Source organism: Agelaius phoeniceus, chromosome 5, assembly GCF_051311805.1.
Source record: "Agelaius phoeniceus isolate bAgePho1 chromosome 5, bAgePho1.hap1, whole genome shotgun sequence".
In the NCBI taxonomy this organism is placed as follows: domain Eukaryota; kingdom Metazoa; phylum Chordata; class Aves; order Passeriformes; family Icteridae; genus Agelaius; species Agelaius phoeniceus.
The window spans coordinates 44688547-44712208 of NC_135269.1; the positions used below are offsets into that span (position 1 = coordinate 44688547).

At 43.7% G+C, this 23662-nt stretch overlaps 1 protein-coding gene across 3 annotated transcripts in view; it reads left to right on the forward strand.

Moving 5' to 3' along the window:
- PRICKLE1 (prickle planar cell polarity protein 1) overlaps nucleotides 1-23662 on the forward strand; it is a 65803-nt gene that overhangs the window by 30394 nt on the left and 11747 nt on the right. The window contains exon 1 of one of the 3 annotated variants that reach the window (XM_077178898.1): nucleotides 19665-19791. The exons of 1 other annotated variant lie outside the window; for it this stretch is intronic. The gene's annotated coding sequence lies outside the window, so the exon portion shown is untranslated. Of the gene's footprint in view, nucleotides 1-19664; nucleotides 19792-20331; nucleotides 20619-23662 lie in introns of those variants that run through there. One more of the 3 variants, XM_077178897.1, reaches the window with a different exon arrangement.

Genomic DNA, 23662 nt, shown 5'->3' on the forward strand with positions numbered 1-23662 from the left:
CTCTTACTGAGCCTGCTCCTGCTGTCCCCTTCCCCTTCCCTGAGATCTCCTGGCACTGTTGGAGCCTTGTGGACCAAGATCTAGTCTCAAACACCTTCAGTGCATGGTCAGTCCTCTCATCCCAGTACTTTTCTTTCCCTACAAGCAGTTCCAGTGATTTATGTGTCTTAATGGAAATTGTCTTCTGTCTTCCCTTCCCTTCCCTGCTCTGCACAGCAGTGTCTCCTGTTTTGCCCTAGGGCTATGGGCCTCCTAAGCAGCTTTCCTCCCAATTTCTGAGTCCCAGCTCAATCTGCTGTGTTGGTGTTGGCCTGGCCATTTCCCAACATTGCCAGTGCTGACTATGCTACATATTTATCCCATTGGACGTTATTAAAATAAAGCTTCAGTGTAATTTTTAGGCAGTTTGGTAGATGAGTGCTGTTTGTACCTAAGCTATCATAGTTTCACTGATATTCAGAGATTTAACTGAAAGTAACAATCCTTTATACATTCTATCAAGTTTTGAAGTCCTGTCTGAAACTCACCCTTAAACAGCTTTGCACTTAGAACATTTCTCTTTGGAATGTTTTTTCCCTTGATGAGTATCTGTTTCCAGATGCAGACTGTTGGTGTTAGCTCTCCTGTTCACCTGAATCACCCCTTTTCTCCTGGGTATCACAGCTCCTTGTTAGGATGGGGGATGAGGATGGCGAAGGAGGTTGGTTGTTAAATCTCTTCCCGTCCTTCAGCTGGCAGGAAGATGGTGATTCATCCTGTCAGCTTTCACTTGGAGCATTTCTAGGCCCCAGATGTGTGTTCTCAGCATTCCCAGATTGGCTCTACTTCCTTGGAAGCAGAAGCTGTTGGGGAATGCAAGAGACTTCCAATTTTAGTGGCAAAGAGCTATGTAAATGCAGCTATACCATTGCTGGGCCAAGCTGGATTTCCAGCTGCACTGCATCATGTGGCTTTATGAGCCTGTGTCTCCACCAGCCCATGAGTCTCTGTTTCTGATCTGTTTCTTGGTGTTGGCATGCACGTCTTTGCAGATGTGTGAGCTTAGGGGTCCAGCCCCAGACGGCTGTAATTCTTTATCTTACCATTTCAAGCACTGGCTTTTGAGCTGTGATTGGCAGGGAGCCCAGCAGCCATATGGCAAAGGGCCTATTGCCCAATGCTGAATTCTCTTCACCGACTCCATTTGGAGTCATATCTAAGTTCTGAACCCTCCAAACTTCTGGATGAACTAGCCTGTTCTTCCACTTTGAAGCACTCTCACTGGAAACAAGTGGGCAACTGTGATACCTAAAATACAAAAGAGGATTTTAAACCTTCTTCTTACCAACCCCTTGAAATTAACTCTCCAGCAGGACTTTTCTTAGGGAGATGTTCCTAAAATGTGGTAAGTAACTTGAGCAAACCCAAAAGGGTGATGAAGGAATGACTTAAGACATAATAGCATTAATGAAGAGATCTGATCTTCTAGATCAGTAGTAACTATTTCAGAAAACCTAGTCCATCAGTTTCTGATAAAACTTTACATACTGATCTTGCTTTCATTGGCTCCCAGGGCTGTCCTGGGTTGCTTGTCTGTTGCACTCTAAAGTTAGGCATGTGGTATTTTTAATAAATGCTTATTCCTCTATCTTGGTCTAATGAAGAGATGTTTCAGGATAAGCTGAATGTTGCAAAACCTTATTTCAGTGTTTATTTTTCCTCAAATCATGTTACAAAATGACAGGTTGCACAGCAGCTAAAGCAGGGTTGTCAAGGGAAGCCATCTAGATATTAACTGATGAAATTTTAACTAAGCTTTTCATGATAGAGCTGTTTTGTCAGTCAGGTCCCTGTTTATGTATGCATTTTAAGAGTGGCATTAAATTGACTGTTCTCCTTGATTTAAAACTTACACAAGCATTTTAGCCTGCTGTCCCATGGTTTTCTAATATAAAATTTGCAAAAATCAGTGCAGAATGGCAGGATGATTATACCCACTGTAAATTACTTGTTCTAAATAAATGTGTACCATAAAGGTAGTAGAAATTCATGCCTCATTGCTAAACTTGATGTCTTAACTCTAGCTTTTTTATTCCTGTAAAGCCTACTAAATGCTGTTAGATACCTGAGGATTGCAGATAATTTTTCAGTAATACTGGCTTCAGAATTCTTCTAAAGGAAGAAATTAGTATGCTGCATGTAATTACTAACAGAGTAAAATGGCTGGATGGTCCCTGGCAACCACTGGAGTAATAAAATTCTTCCCTGGTCAGAGGTTTAGAGCATCATCTGTCAGAGTGCTGTACATTACTTGATGTTGAAATGCTTTCTATTTAAGCATGTACACCTAAAGCAATGTGTTCACAGAGGCTCAAAGACTTATCTGTACAGATGCTCAAGTTTTGAGTTCTAAAAAAGGTGGGCAGCTCCAGGGAAGGGACTGCTGGTGTATACATGCTGGTTGTGTAAGCATGCCGGTACACACCTGGAAAACTCAGGCACAGCTGCTTGGTTTTAAATTTTGAGAGAATCTTTTCTGAATGTATTTCTGATAGAAACAAGCATAGAGGTTGCTGGCATAAATATTTAAAACCTCTCTTACTAAATTCCCCCAATTTTGTCGTCTTTGCTGAAAAGCAGGTTCTTCTCTAAAAGAATGCTCCTCCTAGGGAGAAGGCAAGTACTAAATGTTCATAGATAAAAGACCACATAAGAGATCAGAGAAGTACAGTGTTGTGCTGTACTTCTGTGACTAATTGAGAGGTAATGCATTAGAAGGGAGGTGCGAGGCAGAGGACAAAAGAAAGGAAAAGGGAGACTAAATTGTGCAAGTGACAACCACAAGCTGTACTGCTTTGCTGCAGTGCACATGGAAGGAGAGGGCACATCAGTGTACTTTAACTGAGATAGAATAAAGCCATGAGGCAAAACTGTTTGTAACTTGTGTGTTATCACAACCTGTCAGCCATGGAGTTTGGGGTTTTATTTTGCCTTGGTCAGTTTTACTTAAACTACAGTGTTGCCCTGTGTTGTGGTTGTGCTCTGGGAGGTGTCATATGTTGGCATAAGCTGCTCTTGCTGCTGGGACAGGTGGGAAGGATAAGGGTTCTCTGCTGCTATGGTGTATCTTAGTGGGATGTGATAACATAATAGCTTTCATTTGCATGTGTTCTTTGTAATCATGCTTGCAGAAGCTGATATGGGACATCCAAGTGAAAGGGGCTTTTTACCATTAGAAGGGAAGTACAGTAACTGGAGAAAGGGTAATTCCTTCAGTGAAGATTGAATCTAATCCATATCTGAGTTGATACTGCTTTTGAGAATTAAAACTTAATTTAGTCAGGCTTTGTTTGTGCTATCAATAGGCATATATTAGAGGAGATGACCTTGGTTTGCTGTGGGTCACTGTGTTTACTCCTACGTGTAAATTGTGGCCTGTTGATCAGACAGGAAGTTCTGGGTTGAAAGCTTTCTGTCATGTCCTCATTCATGTGAAAATGAAGTTTCTTGCTGTTACAATCCTTTCTGGCACATCTATCTTCTTACCTGTGTCAGAAGGGTTGCAAGCTAACAGGTTGAAGGAACTGCACTGCAGACATTCTGAAGAGACTGCAGCACTCTTTGCTAAGGATGCTGCTCTATCCAGGCAGATGGTTGGCCTGAAAAAACAAGGCTGTGACTCTGGGCTCTTGCTCCAAAGAAAGTAGGGAGAGAGTTAAGTGAAAAGGAATTTTTAAAAGATGAATGATGTGAATACTTCTTGTGCTCAGGGCAGCAGACCTTTACTTAAAACATATGGTTTATGTGTGATGGAAGGTCACACTGAAGGAAGATCAAATACTGGGAAAGATCTGAAGCAAGTCATCCAAGATCTAGATAAAGGTACGTGCAGCCAGTGCTGATGCAAGCTGGCAGATGTGGGATGACCACACATGCACCTTAACAAGCATGACCTATATCACATGATCCTGTGATAATTAAAGAGTGACCATGCTGACTGTGCTGTGTCCTCACCTTATAGCAAGCTAAAAAACAAACAAACCCCATGTCCCTTTAATCATCCATGGGAGGACTGGCTGTCCTGCCTATACAGCCTGCTTAAAATGAATCCAGGTTGGTATGTCAGACATCAGATAATCAACAGATCTGCTCTTGCAAGTGTCCACTCCTCTAAGTCCTCCTCAGTAATACTGCTGTCTGCATGTTTACTCCTGTGGGAAGGAAAGTTGCAGGTTTGTGGGATATACACAAGTCCAACTGGACCTGCTGCAGCAGATTCATTGAACCTTATCTTGTGGTAGCCCTGTTTCTCTCTTGGCCAGGTATGGGCTTCTCTGCACCTAGGACAAGAAGGGTATGGAGGCATGTGATGGATTTGCTGCACTTCATGTGACTTATTTTATTACCTGTTTTTCATTTGCTTAGTAAGGACTCTGACCTCTACAAGAAAAAGTCTGTTGGATAGTGATGGCATAGAGAACTTGGCAAAATCAAAGCGTTTACAACATCTGTATCTTTGAAGTGCCTCTTTAATAGTGCCATTGTCATGCCAGTTGGAGGCAACACTTCTCTTTGCAATTGAAAGGCTCAGCAGAACTAGCTGATAAGCACTGGTGCCCTGCTGGGAAATTGACCCTTTGAACTGGGAAGAATCTCTGCAGATAAGCAAGTAATGGAATTTTTATCAGGAGGTCTTGCTTTTTATTGTAGCTTGTTTAGGGTTGTCAGGCTTTCTATGTAGCAAAAGTGCTTTCTCTCTAGTCTAGTAGGTGAGGGGGTAATGTAATATTCACAAGCTAAAGATGCTGCTTCCAGGCTTGGAAGGGATAGCCATGCCACAGGACTAAAAAGAAACAATGACAGTATAACTTAAATAACAAACATATGTTGATTTAAGAGCCAAACTTGCTGAGCATCCTAACTCCCAAGGGAAAGGAGAGGAGTTTGGAGGATACTCTTAGGATCTTCATAGGACCGATGTAAAGTTTTTTCACTGGGTTTTTTTGGTTTTGCTTTTTTGGGTTTTTTTGTTTGGTTGGTTGGTTTTTTGTGGTTTTTTTTTTTTAAGCCAGGAAGTTTATTTAACAAACTTCAGTTTTAATTTTGCAATAGAAATAAATTACATTAAATAAATTCCTCTACATTAAACCTCATAGAAACATTTGTTTCAACAACATAATAATGCTTGAAAGCAAAGCACTGTTAAAGACTGAGCTTTTTTGTGTGGGTGAGAATCTGCTTTCATTTAAAACAGGGATTGAGCTTTTCAAGTCTTTTCTTTCTAAGCCATAAAACTGAACCATTTGACTTCTTGCCTCAAATCCCAGTAACAAAAAAGCAATGAGAAGGGAACTGAAATTCAGACTTTACCTGAATTTTGAGTCATGTTGTGTCCCTGTCCTGAACTGTTGATATTTCTTTCCAGTTTGACCATTCCAGGAAAGCACAGTGTGAGTCTCGTGGCAGGGCTGCTGTGGTCTGTGGAAGTGTTTGAGTGGGCTTTGCATGTTCTGAACTGGGGCGTTGCACATTCAGCCTGCACAATCTGTTTAGCCAAGCAGCCAGTTCTGGGAGCCTGCACATCCCGTACACATGGTTTGAATTGTGAAGTTTGAGACAATAGCAGAGAAGATATGACTCTATTAAAGATGTCAATTTGAACAAATCCATCTCGGGGATGACCTACAGATCAGAAGAAAGCTCTAAGGGAGAATACAGCAAAGCAGTGTGGGAAGCTGCTGCCAGTGCAGTGGGGGACGGGGACGTGTTGCTCTGAGTACAAATTAATCAAGTTCAGGCTGACATTCCTTCGTGTCAGGTTTCCCCTTTGGTCTCCCTAAGACACTGCTGCAGTGGAAAACCTTTCTCTCCAAGTAGTTTTATACCACTTAATTGCTCTTTAAAATGTGCTTTATTCCTTGCTAATGATGTAGCACTGCTGTGCTATATTAATGAATTTGTAGTTTAAAGAAGGGGGCCAGGGCTGACATATGGCAAATACATACTTTAGTTCTGGTAAGCACATGATTTTGAAGATAAACAAAGCTGTTTCCTTATCCTCAGCATGTACTTTTTTTTGTTTTGCTGATAATGAGAAAAAATCAACAGTGTTAAACTTGATTGAAAACAGCAGTATCTTCTGAAATTAATGTCTGTGTGAATGACATTGAAAGTCCCTCTGCTTTTTGCATTTACTCTAGGGTTCGTTTGTAAGTGTAATATGCATTAAAAAATCATCAAACTCAAAAAAAGGAGTTTCAATTTTCTCTAATTTTGTTTTCAGTCTAGTAACATTGGTCTCTGCATTTGCTTCTCAAATGTATATAGCTAAAAGCTGTTTTTATTAAAAATTGATTCTATCAAAAAGTTTCCAAATAATGGAAGAGTTTCTGAAAGTATTTTATAACTTAGATGTTTTGCATTGAAGTTTATAACTACTTCCAGCACTCAGGCTGGAGTAAATCATAGTTCCAAAATTTATTTTTTTAAGGACGTGTTTAAAACATGTGTAGATGCAGCACTGGGGGACATGGTTTAGTGGTGGACTTGGCAGTCTTAAGATAACAGTTGGACTTGATGATTTTAAAGGTATTTTCCAATCTAAATGATTCTGTTATTCTAGGGGAACTTATATAAGCCTAAAAATTGTGGGAAGGCAGCAGTTACACTGCTATTCCACATTTTAACCACGCTCATTAAAGTCAGTGGAAGACTTCTCAAAAGCCAACACTTTTACCTATCTGGGCAGTGTTTCATTTAGCAGTAGCTGGTCCTCTGACCCTGAGATCAGATGCTGGACTGTCCAAATCCATTGCCCTTGCCCATAGTTTCCCAGCACTGTGCACTGCAGCACACATGTGCCCTTTTCACAGACATTGCTCTTTAGTGGATTGTCTTTTTTTCACATTCAGCATGTATGAAATACTCATCAGGGAGCTGAGGGTGGCTGTTGTGTGTGTTGGGGTACTACATGGGCTCAAAGTCTCTTTGAGGGGGACTGTGGAGGGAGGATGGAGAAAGCCAAGCCCAGGCCTTTCCTGGCCCAATGGCAGGAGCAGCCCATGTATCCCACTCGCTGTGCCCAGTAGTGCTAGTTACTCAAACCACCCTGTGAAGTGTACAGCCACTGAAAGGGTGTGAGTGACTGCAGGCTGGAGCTCACACTTGGGCCCTGTTCCTGCTTAATTTGCCAGTGCAGAGATGTTGGAGTGTCCTTTCCTTTAAAGGAGGCCCAAGGTACCCTAAGTGCTGGTATTTGGATATTTGACACTGTGCAGGCTGCAGCTGCACCAAAAGCTCATGGCTTGTGTCTCACTGGTCCTCCCAGACCCTGCTCTGATGTGAGTGTTCTCCAGTGCCTCCTGGGCTGGACACTGAAGGCTCTCAGCACTGCTCTCAGCAGGGACCCAGCGGGACCTGCTCACCCAGTCTGCCCCTGGGGCTTCCCTGTTGGTGATTGCCTGTCTCCAAGGAGACAGTGGGCCAGGAGTCCCCAGAACATCCTCCTGCACCTACAAGATACAGGTGCAGTTAGTTTATTCTGCATATGTGGTACATGAGAACTTAATTGAAGGTGTAAAAAGGGGAGCTGGGTTGAAGAAATGCTATGGTGGGTACCCTTCCTGAGTCTAAACTGTGATCAGTAGTTTCCCAGAAAAAAAGTTTGGCACTGCTGCCTTGCAGTAGTGTTGCAGAGGTAGCATCATCTCTAACTATTTACTGAAGCATTCTAGCAGTGAGTCTTACTGAGTTTATTGGGAGGGAGGCAGGTGCCATCAAAAATAGGAACTAATTTATAAAGATCTCTAGCATAACCTAAGTCTATTCTCAATTTATAAGATAATACCCCTTTTAATATAAAGAGCAGCCTCTGAAGTGCCTTCTCTCTGCCAAATCTGAGAAATGTCTTTGTGCCCTTGAGTTGTGGGAGGAAAAAAGAAGAGAGCATGCAATTTGGGGTCATCCTGTGATTTTTTTTCTCTCTTTTTTCTTTTGAAATAGAGAAGTGACCTATCCCTTCTTAGCTGTTTCCATGGACTACGCTGTAGATGTAAATTTTTTTTAACCCCTTGTTATTTATGCTGTGATGTTCTCCTACAAACTAACTGTATTGTGAACAGCACAGTGGATTATTTTATGTTTCTTCATAATTCTGATTAATGATGTCTGATTTCTTCTAACACCTCTCACACAATGGTTTTAGCTCTGCTCTTTGAAGCAGACATACACCTGTGGTGGCAATTAGATAAACTCCAGGTACTGAACTTAGTGTGCTCCCCCCAGAGGGTTTCTCCTCAGGGTCCATAACTGAGAGATCTCCATGCAGATCAAAACATGTTATTTAGCTGGAAAAGTGGATTCTGTTGGTGCATTGGTCTTCTAGATGAAAGATGTGCATGATGAAACCTTTATTAATCAAAGGGCAAAGTTCCAGTTATTCAGAACAAACCAAGCTAACTGTTGCCAGTATTTCATGTATTCTTCTTTGCAGGTGAGTTGAGGCAGCAGTGCTTTCAACATTCTTGTATTGTTACCCTTTATGGTGAAACGTGTTTCTTGTAACATAACCAGAGTTTGAACAGTGTGACATTAATTTTTCCATTGTTGTGAAAAGTTTTTCTTTGTCTTCATTTAACTGCATCAAAGTACCAAAATGTTGATGATACGGTGAGGCACTATTTTACAGTATTGTCAAAGCAGCGTTCAAATAAGTCATGAATCTGTGCAAGAAAAGGGTACTATCAGCCCATTTTTCAGATGAGGAAAGCTGACAAAGAATGCCAGTGGTGTATTAGTAGTCACAGGAAGTCAATACTTATCTTGATGTGTATTTGAGGAGTTGGGTTTATATAGGGCATTTGAGGAGTTGGGCTTATATAGGGCACTCTGTTTTCTTAGTTGTTATGTCTTTCTTTAAATGTTTTGTATGGATCTAATGATACAGAAAGTTCATTCTGTGCCATTGACCAGAATTGCAAGGGTACAAAAGTATCTTTCTGCAAAATGTGTCAAGATACTACTATTTGGCAGTGGGTACAGTTGCTGCTGCTAAGGATAACTGAGAAGATGTACGTCTCTGCCTCAGGTAGTCAGCATTGTCCCAAAACAAATGCCTGCTGTTCAAGGGATTCAGTCTTTCCCAGGACAGCCCATGTGCTTAATTATGGCCTTGGTGTTCAGAGCAGAGACTGGCTTTCTAAACCATGGGGTTTGCTTTGGGTTCTCATTAAATGCTGTGTGCTGTAGAGTGACACACAATATGCCCTGCAGTGTGTCATGTGCTGTGATGCTAATCAACATTCAATACCAAAGGAGGAGAGCAGCTGTTCCACAGTCAGCATGTCTGAACAGTCCTGCACTCAGCAGGGTATCACTTAATTCGTGCTAATGGATAAAAAACTGGCCTCATAACACTTGTGTAAATGAGGCTAATGATCAGGGAAAAAATGCAAACTAGTTTTCATTTATTCATAGAGATACGTGTAACTAGAGGTAATAGCTGGATCCAAAATCTTGCTCTCCAGCGTTTATTTGTTGATAATACAAAATGAGAATGACTTGTTCCACTGTTTCTCTCTTGTGAAGTTATTAACTTCACACAGGACTTGTAATATGTATGCTCTTAAATTCTCATTGAGAGAGTTACAAAACTTAATGGGAAAAAGCTACAGATAATTGCATCTCATAAACTTACCTCAGTCATTTTCAGTGTGGTAACGGATCTCTATTGTAAATCCACTGCTGGCAGCATCAGCATACTGCTTCAGGTTTTTGACCTTTTTCCATTGGCTCCACTGTCTTCTGTAGATTAGAGAAATCAAGAGGCAGCAGCTTGTCCATTGCAGTGTTGACAGCTGAGTAATAAGGTCATAATTAGGTACAAAAGTCTTACTTTAGCATCTAAGCTGTAGAGTACTAACTGCCCTCTTCCATTTCCCCAGCATTGTTCATTTTCCTCATTCAGGAAGTCTGATATTCCCCTCACAGGTGTGTTGTCCCAGTGACACTGCTGATGCCACTTGGTCATACATGTGTCGAAGGATCAATCAGTCACATTGTGACATAGTCCAATGGTATCAAGCAGAAGTTGATCTACCTGAAATTTTAATAAGTCATCATCTCGTTGGGTTTGCTAAGAAGTGCTGAGTACATGCTTCTTACCCTGCTCTACATGCTGGTTTTGACTGTGCAGATTTCTCCAAGTGTAATCTTACCTGTGTGATGTGCAGGGAAGAAGTAAATCCAGCCTTAATCTAAAATACAGGAGGAAGCTCTATGGTCCCAGCACAGAGCCAGTCTGGGTTTATGGGGGCATTCCTTATTTTCTGTAGCCTCATGTTGTGCAAACTAGCTACATAAAATTCCATGAGAGTGGGTTTCATTCCTGCTAAGCAGGCCCCTCTCTAGACCTTTGCATGGTCTAACTAAGTCTTGAAAAAATTTAGGTTTTTTTAATCTGACCAGTACACCAAGAACTGATTGAGGAAGGACATTCTTAATCCAGCTGTATAATGGCACCATGTTGGTTGTCAGTACTTTCCATTCTTGATTCATCCATTTCTTAATAAAACAGTAGTTAACTAGATGGTCTTTTCAAACCTTTTATCTTTTTTCTTTTTTTTTCTTTTCTTTGATGTGCCATTAGGCACATGTGTTAAGTTCCTCTTCTTGTGTGTGGAGCTTACGCAGCAGTCTGAAGGTGAGTGTGGGATATCTGCTGATGAAAGCAAATCATCCGAACCTAAAAAGTGATTCTTGCCCAAATCCCCAGCCTGCTCTTTGTTGGAAAAAGTGGTTCTTGCTTTAAAACTTAGTGGGAGACTCAGAGTACCTTCAGAAGACTCAGGTTCTTGTTATCAGGTGGAAGTGAAGTCCAGGCCAGCTGTCAATTGCATTTACAAAAACAGTATTATTATCACTGAATTATCACTGACTCATTAGTTCTGCATATCAGAGAAGCATTATGAAGGAGTACCACTGAAGAGAAAGTAGCTGCTGACTGAGGAGGGAGGGGTGTGTGTGTGTAACACAAGAATCCAAAGATTACGCTAAGCTGGAGAGTCATGTGTATATGGCCATTGTGAAACATTGATTCTCATCTTTCCTCTGCTTACTGATGATCTGAGAGTTGATCTTGTCCTAGCAATAATTTCTGTAGACAAGAAAGCAACTTGGGAAAATAAGCAAATATAAAGGGACTAAATTGTTGAAAACTTAAAATAATATTAAACATACATTCTCAGGACTTTTAAAATAGACTCTATATATGATGAGTACCATTTTTTAGACCTGTGAATATGCCATGTCTTGACAAATCACCTGTCATACATATCTGAAGTCATATCAAGCAGCTCTCATATTCACAGGTTTCACTTAACCAAAACCTAGTTTGTTGAAAATTGAGTTCATATTGCTGTCTCAAACATATGCTTTCAAAACCTATTTAAAAATAATAAAATATTATGTAGTGGAAGAGTTCAATGCTTTTCTCCTGTCTCCTGCTGAAAGTGGTTGAACTTATTTCAGAAAATGATCTTGAACTATCTTTGTGCGAGTGGCCTGACACTTGACTAGATTAGCTCAGCCTCTCCTATTGGAACTGGTAGCAATGGTAAAATGGTTCACTTTATAGTGGCTGAATAGAAATGTATTCTAATATTCAAAAAAATGGGGGCAAAAATTGTCAATTCTAGAGGCATGCATTGCCTATGGCCATAGATTGCATTAGTACTTATTCACTTCCATTGAATTCTGGTACTCTTTCAAAGCTAGGCATTATTGTTTCAAGGCTATGCACCCAAAGGAATTCATCCTCCTGGGCAAGCTGCTGAGAAAAGCCAGGAGGTGCTGGCAGGCCCAGGTGGGTGTAGCTTAAAGCTCTGCCAGCTGAGTATCAGGTGTCAGGTATTGTCAAGCAGTTGCTGTTTCAGCAGCTGTGACAGTACCACGAGGGCTTAGGGATCAATGGATGTTGCACAAAGGTCACTCATGTCAAGGGTACCAGTTGAGTGTCTTAAAACAATTTCATTTGTACTGTTTGCTTCATACATAAGGATTTTCAGTACCAAAAATAATCAAAAATATTTTGCTCCTAAAGTATCCTTATATTCTTAAGAGTCTACAAACATTTCTGTAAACACAGATAAGGAAATACATATGTGTTGGAGGCTCCAGAATTTTCTATAGTAGTGTCATGTTGATGAGATGAAGCTTGATATTTAGGGGATTTAAACTGATTTTCCCTGTTGTGGTTACAATTAATTATCTTGCCAGTTGGTGTGGAAAGGATAATGACTGCTAGCTAAGAAACATAATTAACTGGATTTCTGTTTGAATATTTGTTTAACTATGATTTCCAATATTATCCTACTGAACAAACAGACATAACTTGCATCTTGAACAGACACTGCCTGTACACTTGGCCTTTAAATTCCAGTGCAGTGGAGATGAAGAGAAGAAAAGGAGCACTTTTATATTTCCAACTACCCAATCCTAAGCATCTAGCTCTGTGGAGAAAGGAATACTATTTCCTAGTATCATCATAGAATCACAGAATGATTTGGGTTGGAAGGAACCTTAAAGATCATGTAGTTCCAACTCCCTTGCCATGGGAAGGAACAGCTTCCACTAGACCAGGTTCTGGAAGCCCCATCCAGCCTGGCCTTGAACACTCCCAGGAATGGGGTGTATCAAGCCATTGCAGCTCTTTGTGTGCCACTGTCCAGCCAATTCCTGATCCTTTCCAATGCCTGTGGATGGTGGCTCTGCTAGGACTGAGGTTTTTATTGAACTAGCACTTCTTGCCTAATCTTACTCCTCAGTTTATACCTGGGTATCCATAATCACAAGGGCACTTGGCATGCACCTGGGAAAAGTGCTCTTGAAGCCATCTTCTTGACTGCCTTTTGATGTGGTTTGGATGTGTCAGTGTAGTTATGATAGCTGACCAGGAGTGGGACCATCCCTCCAGGTGTTCCTCCCTTTCCATTCCTAACACTGACAACTGGGCTCAACTCATCCTGCAATAAACCAGTCCTGGGAGCTAAACCAGCAGAGAAAAACTAATCATACTCAGAGGGGAAAAAAAATTAAAAAGAAAGAATCAAAAGGAGAAGGGAAAAAAAAACCTAACCTCCAGATTAGCATTCTTCACTCTGTTAAGCAGAAAGCCTCTTTCGGTTTCCCAAAAAATGTGCTCAGTCATCCCATTGCCCCCTGCTCCCCAGGAAAAGAAACAGCAAGCTTCAACCATCTGTGTTTACCCCACAATTTATTTTGTCACACAGAGTTAGGCTCTTATTAGTGGGGTAAAAGCCCCTTAATGCTGATTTTTATTTGTCCAGGCATTTAAATGGGGGATGGTTTGTTGCCCATTTTGGATTAGTGGGCTACATTACAGTGCTTCCATTGGGAAAAAAGACGTTGGATTTTTTTTTTTTTTTTTTTTACCAAAATGCCAGCATATGGAATTTCCTAGTGCATTTAAGAAAGACATAGGAGTCAAACCTTGTTGGTTTGACTGTCATTGAAGGAACATTGAAGGAATGTCTGTCATTGAAGGAACTTCAGTTAGGTGGATGACTTCTTCTTAGATTCTATTTTTTTTTCCTTCCCTTTTTTTTTTCTAAATTTCAGGGTAGGACAGAATAAGAGGAAGGGGGACATACGACTATCATTTCTATTTAAAGGCAGCAATTTTAAGGCAACACACTGCAAAACTGTGTCAGTTCTGGAGTCAGGGTGTCATTTGGACACTGCCTAGCCCACTCCAGACCTTCTTAAGTGTGAGGAAGAGAAGCCTTAGACAAATGAAACTACAGTAACAGTAGTGGCAGACTGGATAGAAGAGCAGTGAACCTCTGGTGAGGTAGGAGCCTGCCCCACTTTTTTGCTGAGGAAGAAGTGAGTCTGAGTGTTCCCAGGCTCGCCTGGCTCAGGCAATTACTTAGCCATTGATCATTCTATGCAAAATACTGAAATACTTATCGTATTTTGGTGATGCCCTTTGGTAGAATTTCATGGTCTTCAGTCTTGGCAGCTGATAAATCAGGTAGTGTCCCTTGCAGCTGCTGTCCTAAGGAAAGGTAATAAAGATGTAATGCATCTCATTACCCACCTGACATTTTTGCATCCTTTTTGCATCACTGTCTGCCTCGAGGTTGACCTGTGACACTAATTTGGTAAAAATAAACTAATAGTTAATCTGAGTGTTGTCCTCTCCCTTGTATTTGTGGTGTGCTGTGCATATAGCTTGTGGAAAATGGCAGTGTAGAATTGTACAGGATACATATGTCACGGGTTGCTGGATTTCCCTCTTGCAGATTTTAAGCAAGAGGAGGTTATCACAAATCTTTGCATGTCCCATCTTTGCTGTTAAACTCAGTTTTGTTTTCTCCAGATATAATCCTGCAGGAGCAGTGGTAATCCTCCATGTCAAATTTTGCCTTCACTAAAGTCAATCACTTGTGGTTTTTTCCTAAGTTCAGGCTATTGAAAAGCATTGCCAGAGACAGGGAAGATTGAGTGTAATTGGAGCATCCCTCACACCGCAAAACTGCACTCACAAAGGGTTTTGAATTTGTTTTCAAATATTAGCTCCAATATTTGTTTGAATTATTAGTTGTTGTTATTATTATTATTATTATTATTGTTATTGTTATTATTATTATTATTATTATATTATTAGCTTCTTTACATAGGTGCCAGCTCCTGGGTTAAATGTCCCTTTGTCTGCATGTATGAATGTTGACCACTAGAAAATCCACAGAGTTCATGCCATTTCCTTTTTTAATCTAAATAAATTTTCAAACCAATTTAGATGAATTGTGAGGATTTCTTTGGAGGCTAGGCCTGGGAGCAGAGCTTGACACAGAGAAGATGACATCATTCACCATCCACACAGGCTTTGGCACAATACTTGACTGAAATGCCCTCAATAAGCAAACAGTGCATTAGCTCTGCAACACCTTCCCATTGCATAATGGTGTTTGTGCTGGGTGTTATTAAAAGCTCAGGTGGTGATTCCACCTGTGTCAGCCCCTGCTACTGGCAGAGCATTGCAGGCACACTTTGTTGTTGCAATGCCCTTTGTTGTGCCCCGTGCAGCCTGGGAACGGGGCGCTGACTGTCCAGGGGTGCTGGTGCGGTGGGGGAGCCCCATGGCACCCCACAGCTGGTGGTTGCAGTGCTGCTGTGGGCACCTGGGTGTTTACCTGTGCCCTGCGTGACTGTGGGCTGCATGGAGCCAATTATGATAAAATCAAGATTGCTGTCTTCAGAGGAGCCTGTGGGGTTAAGAGTTTCCAGATACAGCAACAGACCTGTTGGTTCAGGAGCAAGTCCTAGCCCGATCTGACAAGGAAGGGCATTTTAATGAAATTTTAATTCTTTGCTGCTGAAGCAAAGTAGGATTGTGGTTTTAGATGTGTTGGTCTTCAACTCTGAGAGCATTAAGGAAAGGAAATAAAATAAACCTGTCTTCGTCAAGCATTCCCAGCACACAGCAGCTTATGCCAGCCAGTCCTAAGGCCATTTATAGCTGGTGTAGCTCTCCAAAGCAGGCAGTAGGCACTGTTTCCCATCTTGGTACCTGATTGCTTGATGCCTCAGCAGATCTATATACCACTGGCAGGTGAAAATAAAAATGAGCTATTATTATTATTAGTTTAGTGATACTTGATTGTCTCCTGATGGTAATATATCCACTGGGTGTATTGACTTACTGAGGCAGGCAGAGAGAGGGCAAGCTATTAGGATGACAGGGAGTGCAGCAGAGTGGAAACCAAGAACTACATACAACCATAAACCCTTGCTGGGCAGAAGTCATTCTTATATTTTTAACTTGTTGCATTTCACATGTATGCTTCCTTTTAATCCCTGTATCTCTTTACTGCATATCATCTCTTGTGTTTTACATGTCTGTCTCCTATGGAAGTGCTTTTCTCCAGATTTTAAATGTTATCTAAATGTTATTTTTAAACATTATTTAAAGATTGGCAAAGAGTCAGACTTTGGAGCCTCGAGAAGTCATGAGATGTTGCATCCACACCCTTTCTCTGCAACCTCAAAAAAGAAAATAAGGAAGACGCCAGTCAGGGGCACAGTTCAGAGGCCTCAATGTGTTGGTAACACCCCTGCTTTGCCTCTGCTCCTAGCAGCACATGGTGATCCACTGCTGGTGCCAAACTCCCCAGTTTGGGGGGGCAGGAGGAAGCAGAGTTGAACAGGGAGAAGTTTCACGTGTGGCTGTAGGCATGGAGTGGCACAGAGAGGGGTGGCCTTTGCCAGGTGGCCCATTGAGATCTGCAGTGACTGTAGATAGTGTTAAAATTGTGCAAACTGTTCCCATCTGTGAAGACATACTTCCACACTCATAACCTGGAGAGGAAACCTAGGGCTGGGTTTGGAAAGATGTTTGGGTATCTAGAGGTGGATGTCCATGCAGGTTTCTGAGGCACTAAGGCAAACAAAGTAAAGTGCTCTTGGAGGTCAGGCCATTTTTATACACCAGCTAAGCAAGTGTGTGTAAACAGCCAATTTTTCAGAAGAGAGAGGGAGAAAGGCTGACAATTCCATCTCCACAACAGTCCAGCCTCACAGGAATCAGTCATGGTTTTTCCTTGTGTTAACACTGCAAGTCTAGGGAATTAGACCATCATCTCAGATCATGATGAAACTGCTTCCCTTATTCTGGTCTCTTTGCTCCCTTGGGGCATAGAGCCAGGGCCACTGGGAAGGACCTTGGTGCTGTAAATGCATCCTAGAGCTCCCTGTGCTGTGCCTTCAGGCAGGACCATAGATGGTCAAGTCATCATCCCTAAAATTCCTGAAGAGCATACCTGCCTGTGTCAGAAATTACTTTGATTTGTGCATAACCACTGCTTGGGGAGCAGTTTTAATTCCTGCTCCGTGGACTCCTATGCTGTCAGATATGTGGAAAAGCTTTCCTGCTTTATTTGAAAATACAAAACCTGGCTTATTTTAGGGAGTTTTCTTATTGATTTCTCTGAAACAATTGTTACTGAGATTTTTTTGTTTTGTTCTGGTTTCCATTCACCTTGCTGTATGCTTTCACCTTTCATAGCTGAATTGTAACTTCTTGCTTTAAATGAACACGTGAGATGATGCTTAATTAAAGTCTGGGGATGGAGGTGGTGATCATTAGAGGGGGATGATGTAGATGGTGAACTCCTCTGTTTATCCACAGAACCAATCAGGTTTGAGAGGTGGGTGTTGTGCCACTGTCCTACCTGGAGAAGCTGCCTCTGAAGCACAAGAGGTTAATTGGTTTTCTGCTGCTTGGTCTCTCTTCTGTGACTGCCAACAAAGGTAGCAGTTACCAGTGTCATCTGAGGCGATGTTCCCTGATCTGGCTAATTTGAAACTGGAAACCACACTGACAACTCAGCAAATTTCTTACAGGCCAGACAATATCCCTGACCTGGTCAGTAGTACAAGAAAGTTGTTACCTAGACTAAATTTGTGCTAATACCTTAGGGCAAAAGGTTCCATATCCATTACAGGTCCCTAGAAGCATTTGGTTGTTTGAAGGATCAGCTCTACCCAGATGCAGTCAAGAATGTGGAACATGTTGAAAAGGGCGAGTCAGTTTGTGCCTGTCTTTTTAGCTTTTATTATTTTTTTAAGGCAACTTCTGTGGCATAGTTTGCACTTCACATAACGAGTACGTATGCTGTCATATTTGTTGTGTGAAAATAAAGAAGAAATCATAGCAACACATTTGTTCTTGTGGAAGCAGCTGAAATCAAAGGAGGCAGTTCAGGAATGACTTTCACAATTTGCAAATGCCTAAGGGGAGTTATGATAGCTGTTTCTTTAGCCTAACGTTCAAGGATACCATAGACTCAAATGTTTGAGCACAGAAAAACAGCAATCTGAGATTTAAAAAAAAGAAAAAAAAAGGAAAAATAACATACTGTAAAATAATTGACTACCTGAAATAATTTAAAAGGGCTTTAGATGGATTTAGCAGAAGTTGTAGTGGGTTTTTCATTGCTGGTACTTTTAAATGAAGATAAAGTGTTTTGTTCATGCAGACAGGAAATGTAGGAAAATCTTATGACCACATTAGTTCAGAGTAGAAGATCACAATGGTTGGTTTTGGCCTGGTAATGTAAAAGTGCATTGTCCAGAACAATATAGGAATTTCTGTTCTCAAGTCACAAAAGTTCATGACGAAAAGAAGAGCCATCTCTGTACACCCTCCAACACTTCAGTGTCAAGGAAAGCGTTAGCAAAATGGGGGACAACTTGATTTTCCAGCAAAGTAAGTGAAAATGTCCTTTTTGGCTTTGGTAGACTCTCGGTCATGAAACCTCGCAAACTTACCTGCAGCCATTGAGTTGGTTGTGCTGCAGAAGTTCCCAAAGGAGATTCTCATTTCTGCAATTTGCTGTGCTGCAGAGGTGTTGAGCTCCCCTCAGTGTGGGGAGCTGCTGAGAAAATGTCAGCCACTTTTGGAAAAGGAGTAGACAATATATGCAAATTGTTGGTATTTATTCAGTCATGTAGTGGGGGAGAATAAACATTATTCCTGACATTTCCATTTTTGATTAATGATGAATGGAGCTGGCAGATGTTCAGCTGGCCGCCAGATGGGGTCTGCTCAGTCCAACAAACAGAATAGGAACAGTCTGGATCTTGTAAAGCCAGCACAGACAAAAGCTCTGACAAAATCTCTAGTTCATCCAAGTGATACGCCAGTTTTGACCTCAAAACGACTAAGCTGTTTAAGACTGGAGGTAGTACAACCAGCGAAACTGCTTATGGAAGTGAAATGGGGTGTGGAAGGACGGGAGCTGGTTAGTTTGCTGGAGTTTAGCAGGTTTTTGCCTGCCGCAGGAGGCACAGACTGCGGCTCTGATTCCCTGTGCCGGGGCCCTGTGCATTTACCCTCGGTTACAGGTGTAATGGTCGTGTCTCTGGGCGCAGCTCCTCGGCTGCTGCTGGGAATCGCCTGCCTAGAGCGTCGTTATCCCGGGATGGGCCGTGCCTCTCGGGATCAGACAGCCCGGCCTTGGTCCCGGTCCCTCGGCCGGCCGCTCTGGCTGCCTGCTCTGAGCCATGGGGACTCAGCCCATGGGAGCAGCTGTGGAGGCTTCTCCCGGCTCGCCATGGGACTGGCCAGTGCCCAGCCGAGGGTCGGGGCAGCCCGCGGGGAGGGGGTGACAGTGACAGCGCTGAGGACGGGGACGCTGCTCTGAGCACCTCCTGTACCCGTCAGGACCGGCTTCCTTCGGCGCACTGCGGGCAAAGCCATTCAAATTTACACAAGTGAATTTAAAGCCATGCAAATCCGGTTCCTGGGGGTAGCGATAAGTGTCTGAGAAGTGCCCCCTCGCCGTCCCGGGCAGATGAGCCGCCCCCGGCTGCGGGAGCTCGGCCGGGGATGCGGGGGCTGGGCCGCCGCTGCCTCTCGCGTCGGGGCTGTGTGTGCCGCCGCTCTGACCCCGAGACGCAGCGCGAATAAATTCCCTTTGATAATGACTTCCCCAGGGAGACAAAGAGCGGGAGGGAAGAGGAAATTTGACCGCGGTGTTCACGGTTACATTGGCGGTGCCGGGGGGAAGCCGTCCGCCTGCCTTTGAAGCCGGAGCACCCGCCTCTCGGGGCTTTTTATGCCTACGGGCTTGGGGGAAGTGGTAAAAGCGGGGGCTGGCAGCCTCTTAGAAAATGCCCCGGTGCTACTTCTCTGTGCCTAAGCTGGGGCTCGGACGCCTCTTTCCCACTTGGAATGTGCCAAGGGAGGCAGTGATGGACGGCTGCTCTCTGCGATCCTCGGCTTCAGATAGGGTTTATTGTTTATATTATATTTTTATTATTCATGTACAGAGACCTAGAACAAATGTTTTCCCGTCCTGAACCGTGTCCTTCCCGTCCGGGTGCGCGGGGCGCGGTGGCCGGGCCGGCTCAGCCCGGGGCGGCCGGAGCGCGTCCAGGGTGGGGTGGGAAATCTATTTCGGGCGTAAACACGAACAAAAGCGCTGTAGCCAAACCGTGTGTCCGTCGTGTCCTGAGCGCAGAATTTATCGCTTCTGCAGGCGCTCGGTCCTCTGGGTGGGTATGCGGCCGGGACGGCGACCCTTCCTGCCTCGGGGGCGGTGGCAGGAGACGCTCCCCCTTCCCACACTCCTTCCCCCGCCTTGGGCAGCACTTTGAAGGAAGATCGCTGGCGGGAGCGATTCCTCCCGCCGCCTGACGGAGGAGCGGTGAGGGGCGCGGGGGCTCGCGGGGGCTCGGCGGGAGCTGCCGGTGCCGGCTCGGGAGGAGCGCGGGGAGGCCGCTCCTGCCGGCCCCCGCTGCTCCCCGCCCGCGGGAGGGGACGGGGCGGCGCAGGGACCGGTCCCGCTGCGCTCCCAGCAGGCGGGACGGCAAAGGAAGCGGCGGCGCCGCCCGGCAAGGACAGGGCTGGAGCAGCCCCCGCCGCCCCTTGCCTCGGCGGGACCGTGCTTGGCGCTGCCCGCTCCCCCGGGAGCCGCGGGAGCCGGTGCGGGTGCGCCGCTCGGTGAGCCCCGGGCTCGGGGAGAAGCTGCCGCGGCGCGGGGTCGGGTCTGCAGCCGCATCGCCTCTGCCTCGCCGGCTCCGGCGCAGGCTGGCCGCTGTTTGGGTGCCGCACAGAGGTAATTTGCGGTGACTCGCATCCGCTCTCCGGGGCGGCAGCTGCCCCCAGGGTGCCGTAGCTGCCGGTGCCTTTGCGCATCCAGCTCCAGAGCGTGGGGACCCGGGGACTGGGGGTGCTCCTGACCCACCTTCAGAAACTTCCTCGGGATGGAAAACCTGTCCTTCAGGGAGCTCTGCCTGCTGAGGAAGGCTCCGTCCCGGCTCTCCGAGATGGGGGCGCGGGGCTGTCAGGGTGTACGGGGCTTGGGCGCAGAATTTTTTTACTTTTCTATTTTTTTAGAATTCCTGTCTTGTGACTTATTGAATGCTTTCTTCAAGTGTTTTCTCTGGAAACTTGTCTCAAATGAGGGCTGTGAGCCCTAACAAAGAAGGGTGTTGTTCGACAGCCAACAGGTGATGGGGTGAAACCTGAGTATATGTGTACATTGGAGTAAAGTCTGGCTGCTGTTTAAAATAGAATTTTAAAAATCAATGGGAGACTGTAAAAGGCAAGATTTCCGTCTTTCTAAATCTGTACACCCTCTTAAGGAGAGAGGTGGGGGGGAACATCCGTGAGAATACCTCTTTCTCGGCTGGAGGTTTGGGTCTTGCCTCACTGCAGTGTGTGCTTGAGTTTCCATCAGCGATGTGCAGAGCCAAGGATAACACGGCCAAATCAGATCTGTTGGCATGGGGCGATGCTTTGTCACGGGGCTTCCTCCTTTTGCTAAATGCAGGTAGCCTGCCTTTGCAGTATGGCTCGTCTAAAGAAAATACCGTGAGAAGGATCGTCTCACTTCCACTTGGAAAAGTGGTCTTGGCACTAGGATGCTAGAGGGGGAAAGCAGTTAACTCCTCTCTTGCTCCTTGTAGACTGGCTAAAAAAAGAAAAACAGTTCTTCGAGGGTCCATCTAAAGGTATTTTGAAAGAACAAGTAGACTCTGGGTAGTTCATTACTCAAAAGGACCCAGCAGCTGTGTGCTGGTGCTGATGCAGATTCTCCTTATCAGTTCTGGATCCGAATTTCCCACACAGAGAGCTACAGAGCTCACCGTAGGTATGTTATTTGTACTGTAGCTAGGGAATGGGACTTCCTGATCACGTGCATAATGCACATTGGAAATGGGCTTTGAATTATTAATAGTTACTTTATGGTGGTTTATTGTTGTTATATTGCGCCCTTCCTCTTCTAATGTAGTTATCCTACACCAGAGATTAAATACGCAGGTGAATGGGCTGACCGGTGCTAATCTCGAGTCGTTGAGCCTTCATTGTGAATGGATGCATGTGATATGCATCTTGTATCCCCTATAGCCTTGTTAACAAGCCTTCTAACAAAAAAGTTGTTAAAACAATTTGCCCTGCAGGACAGAGTAAAACAGCAGGGGGTGGGCAAGGAGATGTTTGTCTAACTTTGCTTACAAATCGTGACCTCTTCTATCTGGTCAGGGGGAACATAATCAGTGAGCTGGAAATCCTCGCACGGGGATAACCTTCATATAGGCTTCAGCAACAGCTTTGTTCTAAGTTTGATATCCCAGTATTTTGTGTACCCATAGCTTTGTAATTAGGAGTGTAGTTTGTCTTTGCCTCTAAGGAATTTGTCATATGACTGTTTTAATTCATCAGTGGAAAAAACACAGTAATTGCTTTTCTTTTCAAATCAAATTTAGCTGTGTAACTCAATTATGTTATTCATAGTTGTCAACCTGCCAGTGAAAAACCTCCTTGTAGGCTATAAAGCCTTTTTTGAGAGGCAGTATTTGAACAGAGCTGAAACCTCAAAATGTTCCATGGTCTTTAGGAAAGCAAAGCAAAACAACACATCCTTGCTGTGTTTTGTAGGTGTCATGGCAGGAGTAGAAAGACCACCTTTCTAGTCATCCCTTGGAAAGCACTTATTTTTTCAGCTGTTGTTTATATTCATTTGAATCCTCCTTAGGATGTAATCATTTTAAACAGATCACTTTGAAGGATGAGTGAGGCTGGGGGGCAGGGAGGAAGAACCCTGTAGTTTTAAAATGCAAACCAAATTACACTTGAACAGGAGAGGAAGAAGAACTCCTAAACAAGCAATTGCTAAAATACTTCTTCAGATAGCCTGCTGTTAAGACAGGCTGGATTAGAAACCTACTTCTCAGCAACCCCACAGTATTTATGATGTGGCTCTATTTATATGTGGTGTGTTGTCAATCATTTTATAGCCAGCTTCACATTCATCCAATGGGAGCTTTTTTTTTTAAAGTGAATTATGTCCTTTGAGCTGTCCTAATCTCGGTTCCTTGAGGTTTGCGGACCTTGCTTTGAACATTTCTGATTACCTTTTTGGGGGAGGAGAACTCTGACTGTAAAGTTGCATTTTGTATTTGGAGGTAAGATGTATTTTTCTTCTATTCTCTATCAGCCAAACTTTCAAACTGCCCTGTGTGACTGGAAACTAGACCTGTGTGTCTGTGGTTTCCTCTTGTTGGAGCTGTTGTGTGTGCTTTCTGAAAGGGATGTGTCAGAGGAGGTTCAGGCAGGACCAGTCTCTGCAGAAAAGCAGCTTTGTCTCTCTCTTCCCAGTGCCTTGTCTTCCCTAGGAATTAGGAACACTCCTACACTTATGTACCTTTGCTGTGCTTAAGATCCTGACCTTGTCCAGTGCTGCTTTGTTCATTGTGACAGTAATATGCAGTCTTAGTGTTCAAAATACTCAGAAAAGTTAATAAGTCATCATGCATTCAGATTTTGTGTTGTTTCCTTGTCTTTCAAGAGAAGTTGGAGAAGTTAATCTTTGATCTTGTGGAGAGAGGGTTTGAACAATCAGTATGAAGCAATTACTCAGTTACTTGGTGTGCTTGGAGTGTTGGGTATTGTGAGAACAAGGCAGGAGTACACTCTGCTCAAGTGCCCAGGCACTGCCAGAGCTGAGCCTGTCTCTTTGCCTAAATTATGTTTCAAATCTGCTTCCTGTGGGATGTGGTTGAGGTCCTGCTGCCTAATAAAATATTGTCAAAGATGTTTAACCTACTGACTCCTTTTATTCCTGGGATATTGGGCAGGAGTCAGTTCTTGAAAAGG